Source organism: Lepidochelys olivacea (assembly GCF_965140295.1).
Source record: "Lepidochelys olivacea isolate rLepOli2 genome assembly, chromosome: 1".
NCBI classification, from domain to species: Eukaryota; Metazoa; Chordata; order Testudines; family Cheloniidae; genus Lepidochelys; species Lepidochelys olivacea.
In genome coordinates this window covers 226599093-226606788 of record NC_140411.1, presented here as the reverse complement: position 1 = coordinate 226606788, position 7696 = coordinate 226599093, and positions in this window count along the sequence as shown.

Sequence of the window (7696 nt, the reverse complement as noted above, 5' to 3'; positions counted from 1 at the left end):
CCACCGCTCCCACCACCATCACCATCATCAACGGTTGTCAACAGCCCCATATTACAAGGGATGTCCCTTATTTAAATAGAAAATTACCTGTCCCGTGCTTCACCTCTGTACAACAAAATTGGGAGTTGCAAAAAGCAGCATGAAATACCCCTGGCAAATGTAGGGGAGTACTGCTTATTATTATTAATAATAATCATGATTATGATGGGGTGTATTCCCTTATCTTCTAAATACAACATTGAAACCCTATCTCCCTCCCACCCACCCATCTACACCATCACTGCCACCGCACCTACACAGACAGGGGAAACCAGCATATGCAGAACCCCATTGAGGTCTGTGCCGCCCCCAACAGGCTGTAGAGCACAGTGCGGGCTCCCTGCTCTTAATATGCTGGGTAGTGGATTTGGGATAGAGTGGTTTGGAGCCAATGTATCTATGACTGCAGATTCATTAGACGTAGTAACCCCTTTCCTCTCCATGTAGATAGAGTAGCTGTGAAGTCTGCTACAGACCTGATGCTCCAGTAGCAGCTGCAGAGCTACACTGCACAAAGGCACGCCCCGCCCACCCTCCACCCCAGGCGCTCCGAACCTTTTCATCAGGCCCCTGCCCCATGGACCCAACCGGCCTCCCCGCCCCTTCTCCGTGAGCCGGCTGCACGACTTGCAGCCGGTTCGTTTCCAGACCGCGCCAAAGAAATACCTATACATACTCATGCTCCACACCCTTTACTTCCTCACCCTCGCGTCCCGCCCTGACACAAAGTGGCAGAACCTCCTGCCACCTCTAGAGGGTGAGGAGCCCCCGGTGGGCCAGCCTATACTCCACCCCGGTCCCGGGGCCCACCGGGGATATCAGCTGGCCTCCTTCATGGGGCCGTGAGCCCGGGTGTGTACTTGGCGCGGTTTTCCCGTCCCGGACACCTGACCCTTCTGTGGCATGAGGGACACTCTGGCGCACGTTTACTTGGAGTGCGCCAGGTTGCAGCCCCTATTCCGGTTCCTCACGAATATTCTGTTACGTTTCTGGCTGCACTTTTCCCCTCACCTCCTTCTCTATGCACTTTCTATCCGTGGCCCCACAAAGTCACGGGACCTCCTCGTCAACCTCCTCCCTGGCTAAAACGGCCATCTATTAAACCGGGGAGAGGAGGTTGGCCGATGGAGACTCTTGTGACTGTGGGGCCTGTTTCTGATCCTCTGTCCGTTCATGTATCCAGGCGGAGTTCTTCTTGGCAGCGTCCACTGGCTCCCTTGACGCCTTTGAGGAGCAGTGGGCGCTGTCCAGGGTTCTCTGCTCGGTGTCCCCGTCAGGCTCCCTTCTTTTAACCCTTTGACCGCGCTCCTGTCCCTGTTATTTCATTAGTTGTCCCACGGAGTCATTTGGTTTCCAGGTCCTGTGGATCCTCCCCATAGGCTGGGGGTGTGGGTCTCTTCCCGGAACCTAATAGGTACACTGAAGCTGCTCTGTAGCCTTGTGGGAGGAATTTGAACTCTCCAAAGCCTATGACCTCCTTAGCATGCAGCCCATTTACTTGGGGTGTGGGTATTGTTGGGATCAGGATATGACCCATTATATTTGTAAAGTGCTCTGATGATAGTGATTTTACAATAATCTTTCTACACTGCAATACGGAAAATATGAGTTCATAATGCAAATTATTTCACTCCTAAAGTGACTTATTAATCAAGGTTTATGGGCACTATTTATGGCTTAACTGTTAATTTTTTTCCAAGGTTTATGGGCACTATTTATGGCTTAACTATTATCTCCAGGAAATTATTGTTGAGTATTGGGAGAGATCATTCTTATCATAAACAACATTAAATGTCTAAAAGGAATAGCTATGATTTCTGAAATGATTGCACATCATAACTGTACTAATATAACTGCCAATGAATATCCCATCTCAAATTGCAAATATTTAGGTCAAGAGATTTTTTTTATGAATAAATATCAAGGGATTAGGCTGAAGAAGTTAAACAAGGTTATACATTTTAACCAAACAAGATCCCGAGAAGTGAAAGGTCACAATTTCAGCCTGAAATATGTTACAGTTGTTGAAGTTATTAAAAAGATCCTGGTCACTGAATTTTGTCAAATCATCAACAAATGATGAAATAATTAGGGATGAAATCTCAGCAGACAGCATCTCTTATCCCTTGGCTATAATGTTTGAAGTTGGGATATGCAGCCCCAGCCGCATCCTTGAGGCACAGAAACAGGCTAATGTAATATTCAACTTGAAGACAAAGTTGGGTATGCCATACATATTTATAAAAAAGTAGTTTATTTCCAGAGCTCCTAAGAACTAGTAGAAACAAATCAGCTAACAGATTACTGAAATAGCTAATCAAATATTATTCCTGAACCAGGCTGGTTGTAGGAAACGTCATAATATGGTTACAGATGTGACTGATGTGCTGAATGATGTTTAAGCATCTCTAGAGAGGGAGGTGGGTCACAGATGCAAGTTTATAATTAGCCAAAGACTTCTCTGTGATAGTTATTACTCCATTCATTATATTCCCTCAGCACTGATAGATTCTCTTGCACTGTCAGTGATTTCCCAGTAATCTGTGACTTTGTGTAGTTATTTTGAACTTGAAGTACTGAAAGCAGAGTTCCTAATTTGAATACCGGGGCTTCATTCTGTTTCAGTTCCAATGGGGTAACTCATGCTATACTCCAGAATAATGCAGCAGATTTTGATCTCCAGTGTCATAAGAGCAATACATGTTAAAGGTACACTGTTTGCAACTGTTAATCAAGTAAACCAAGTAAAAAAATTCAATAAAACAAATAATCTCCCCTAGTTTTTAAGCCTCAGTTGTCATTGAGTCCTACTAACTAGAAAAACTGTACACATGTGGAGGGAAACAGCCATGTATTAAATTGTACACGGTAAGGGCCTGTCCTCACACAGAAGTTGTACTGGTTTAACTTAAATCTTTTTTTTTTTTTTATTGTTAAACCAGTGCAAATCTCTGTGTGGACACACACATTCATTTAAAACTGGTTATATCAGCTTAGCTTGCACCTGTAAATGTACAGATACTCATTTATTAAGGGATTCTATAGATATTTTACCCACCACTGACAGACAGCTACCTCTGGGACAAAATGAAGCAGCTGTTTAACATTTCACAGGCAATACTACACTACAATTTAGGACAGCAAGGTTAGGACTCTCTGCTTTCCTATATAATTATGGAGTGGTTCAGTCTCCAGTGTCTGTTGACTTCCCATTTTCCTGCTGACTCTGTATGCAAATAGGGATTCCATTGTGTTGGCTTACAATGCTTAATCTACATTTGAAAAGAGATGCACATCTTACATCGTGTCTGGAAGAAATCTGTTTTTCTTTTATGGTTGTTGACAGACTAAAACTTTTCAATACATATACACAACTCTTTGTATATCATCTGTACATACATCTTACAACAATATTCCTAACCGGTATGACAGTGGCTTTCACTTAAGACTTATATGATAGTCTTTGTGGATATATACTATGTGCTAGGTGTAGTGAGTTTGTCAGACCTGTTAGGAGTTGCTGTAACAGAACAGCAGACCTAAGCCAGCTGGCACCAGTAGGCCTCTCTGTCACAGTCTGTATGTGTATTGATGATCTGAGCCTGAATAAAAGGATGATCCCTGATCAGCACACTATGAGTGAATGAGGCCCTTGATTGTTTGTTGGGAAGCAAATGGTTTTCCGTTCTTGATCTCCAGAGCAAGCACTATCAAATCCCTCTGGGAGAATAGGACAAAGAGAGGACTTCTTTCACCTGCCAGTTTGAGAAGATGCTACAGGGAATCAAAAACAATAACAACCTTCCAGAGGTTAATAGAGAGTGTGGTTGGAAATATGAACCTTTTCAAAGACCCTGGAGGTCTTTCCAAAACATATTTGTTGAAGGTCTTTGATCATTTGCAAGCCTGTGTTTGAAACTTTCACTGGATATGTGTATCTCCTGCCAGACTTCAGTCAAGTATGTGGAGCACATTGTGTCGAAACACAGAATATCACTAGACCCTGACAAGATCAGTGCTTTAACTACTAGGCCTCAAACTTACAATTTAGAGAGCCTACAATCCTTTCTAGGATTCTGTGGATACTACTGCAAGTTTGTAAAGGACTACTCTTTGATTGTGAAACCCCTGCATATCCTCACATAGGGCTATTCCCTTACCAGAACTAAAAGGACTGGCAAGAAGATACTTAAAGAAAAAAACTATTTTAAGGAGACAGAACCTTTTGAACCTGTATGGGACGCAAATTTGAGGAGGCATTCCAACATATCATCCAATGCCTACCATGGGCCCCAGTACAAGCCTGTCCTGACTATGAAACCCTGCACCTTGCATACAGATGCTAGCCTTAGTGGTCTATGAGCAGTTCTTTATCAAAAACATAATGGAGAGTTGAGACTCATTGCCTGCAAGTAGAAGCATGAGGGGAAGGAGAAAAACTATCCTGCTCACAAATTGGAGTTTCTGGCACTGAAATGGGCTATAGTGGATAAGTTTCATGACTGTCTTTAAGAAGCCACATTTCTGGAAGGCAAATTGACATGTGTGTTAACATCAGCTAAGTTTAAGCCCACCTCTTCTGCCAGCCTGGGCCCCCTTTACCCTGTCTTGCTGAGCCAGGCTCTTAAGCCTCCTCTAGGGCACACACAGGCAGGGCCACACCAGCTGCAGAAAGACACAGACACTAAGATCAGCTCTGGGAAGACTCAGTTTAAGGGACTTGCCCCAGTACTCAGGTGCCCACCTCCCTTGGAGTGAAGACCCAAAAATTATATTGTCTTGTGCTTTATAGAAAAATCTGCACTGCGCATGCTCATAAAAATTCGCCCTCTCCCTCAAGGTGAAGAGAGATATGCACAGCTTCTGTCCCCTCTCCTCCCCGCCCCCCCCCCAGATATGGATTGCACAAACTGGGTTATGTTATAAACAAGAAATAAGTTTATTAACTACAAAAGACAGGTTTTAAGTGATTATAAGGGCTAGAACAAACAGAACAAAGCAGATTACTAAGCAAATAAAACAAAACACGCAAACTAAGCTTGATTCACTAAAGAAACAGGTTACAAAGTGTAATTTCTCACCCTAAATGTTGAATTAAACAGAATGCAAAGTTTCTGTAACTTAGAGTTCCAGTTATCTCTTCTTACAGACTGGACCCCTGTCTCAGTCTGGACTCACCCCTGCCTTTGCCCTCGGGTACTTTCAGCAGTGTTTCTTCTTGGGTAAGCAATGGAGGAGAGTCCAGATTAACTCCCTCCCCAGCCTTAAAAAGGATTTACCTAAGGTGGGAAACCTTTGTTTGATCACCATCCCCCTACAGAGGAAACGTACCAGCAGCGTCCAAGGTGGTATTTTGAATCAGGTGATCTTATCACCTGACTTAGGGCTTGTCTACACTGGCAATTTACAGCACTGCAACTTTCTCGCTATGGGGTGTGAAAAAACACTCCCCTGAGCGCTGAAAGTTTCAGTGCTGTAAAGTGCCAGTGTAGACAGTGCACCAGCGCTCCCGGCACTGGTAGCTATTCCTCTGGTGGAGGTGGTTTGCCACGACCACACAAGCCATGTTAAAACTGCCGCGGCAGCGCTTTAACGTTGTCAGTGAAAACGTGCCCTTAGTAGTGTCATAGCTACGTCCCAGGATGCTTCTCAGGAAGGAGAGACATTAGTATCTTCATGGTCTTATTGTTCTTCTTAAATGGCTTATTCAGGATGATTGCTTACTGTCTGGTGGGCATTTTCCCAAGTACACACACAGTTGTTATTGTTACATAGTCAATATTCCTAACTGCAAATACAGAAATGATACATGCATACACATTGGATAATCACATTCAGTAAATCGTAACCATTCCAGTGATATCTTACATGAGCCATCTTGCATAAAGTATTTCCCCATATTCATATAATAACCATATTTCTATGAAGAGTATGAGGTGTAAGGCCACAGACATGTGTGTTAACATCAGCTAAGTTTGATGCTATAGGGCACTGATGGTTTTCAGCCTTGTCTGCTTAGGATTTCAGTCTTCAGTCCTTGCCCAATTTGAACAACACTGATGTGAATGCTCTGTCTCAAAGTATGTCTACACTATGGGTATGTCTACACTACGAAATTAGGTCGAATTTATAGAAGTCGGTTTTTTAGAAATCGGTTTTATATATTCGAGTGTGTGTGTCCCCACAGAAAATGCTCTAAGTGCATTAAGTGCATTAACTCGGCGGAGCGCTTCCACAGTACCGAGGCAAGCGTCGACTTCCGGAGCGTTGCTCTGTGGGTAGCTATCCCACAGTTCCCGCAGTCTCTGCTGCCCATTGGAATTCTGGGTTCAGATCCCAATGCCTGATGGGGCTAAAACATTGTCGCGGGTGGTTCTGGGTACATATCGTCAGGCCCCCGTTCCCTCCCTCCCCCCGTGAAAGCAAGGGCAGACAATCATTTCGCGCCTTTTTTCTGTGCGGACACCATACCAAAGCAAGCATGGAGGCCGCTGAGCTCATTTTGGCAATTAGGAGCACATTAACCACCACACGCATTATCCAGCAGTATATGCAGCACCAGAACATGGCAACGCGATACCGGGCGAGGAGGCGACGTCAGCGCGGTCCCGTGAGTGATCAGGACATGGACACAGATTTCTCTGAAAGCATGGGCCCTGACAATGCATGCATCATGGTGCTAATGGGGCAGGTTCATGCTGTGGAACGCCGATTCTGGGCTCGGGAAACAAGCACAGACTGGTGGGACCGCATAGTGTTGCAGGTCTGGGACGATTCCCAGTGGCTGCGAAACTTTCGCATGCGTAAGGGCACTTTCATGGAACTTTGTGACTTGCTTTCCCCTGCCCTGAAGCGCATGAATACCAAGATGAGAGCAGCCCTCACAGTTGAGAAGCGAGTGGCGATAGCCCTGTGGAAGCTTGCAACGCCAGACAGCTACCGGTCAGTTGGGAATCAATTTGGAGTGGGCAAATCTACTGTGGGGGCTGCTGTGATGCAAGTAGCTCACGCAATCAAAGATCTGCTGATATCAAGGGTAGTGACCCTGGGAAATGTGCAGGTCATAGTGGATGGCTTTGCTGCAATGGGGTTCCCTAACTGTGGTGGGGCTATAGACGGAACCCATATCCCTATCTTGGCACCGGAGCACCAAGCCGCCGAGTACATAAACCGCAAGGGGTACTTTTCGATAGTGCTGCAAGCTCTGGTGGATCACAAGGGACGTTTCACCAACATCAATGTGGGATGGCCGGGAAAGGTGCATGATGCTCGCATCTTCAGGAACCTGGTCTGTTTCAAAAGCTGCAGGAAGGGACTTTATTCCCAGACCAGAAAATAACTGTTGGGGATGTTGAAATGCCTATATGTATCCTTGGGGACCCAGCCTACCCCTTAATGCCATGGCGCATGAAGCCGTACACAGGCAGCCTGGACAGTAGTCAGGAGCTGTTCAACTACAGGCTGAGCAAGTGCAGAATGGTGGTAGAATGTGCATTTGGACATTTAAAGGCGCGCTGGCGCAGTTTACTGACTCGCTTAGACCTCAGCGAAACCAATATTCCCACTGTTATTACTGCTTGCTGTGTGCTCCACAATATCTGTGAGAGTAAGGGGGAGACGTTTATGGCGGGGTGGGAGGTTGAGGCAAATCGCCTAG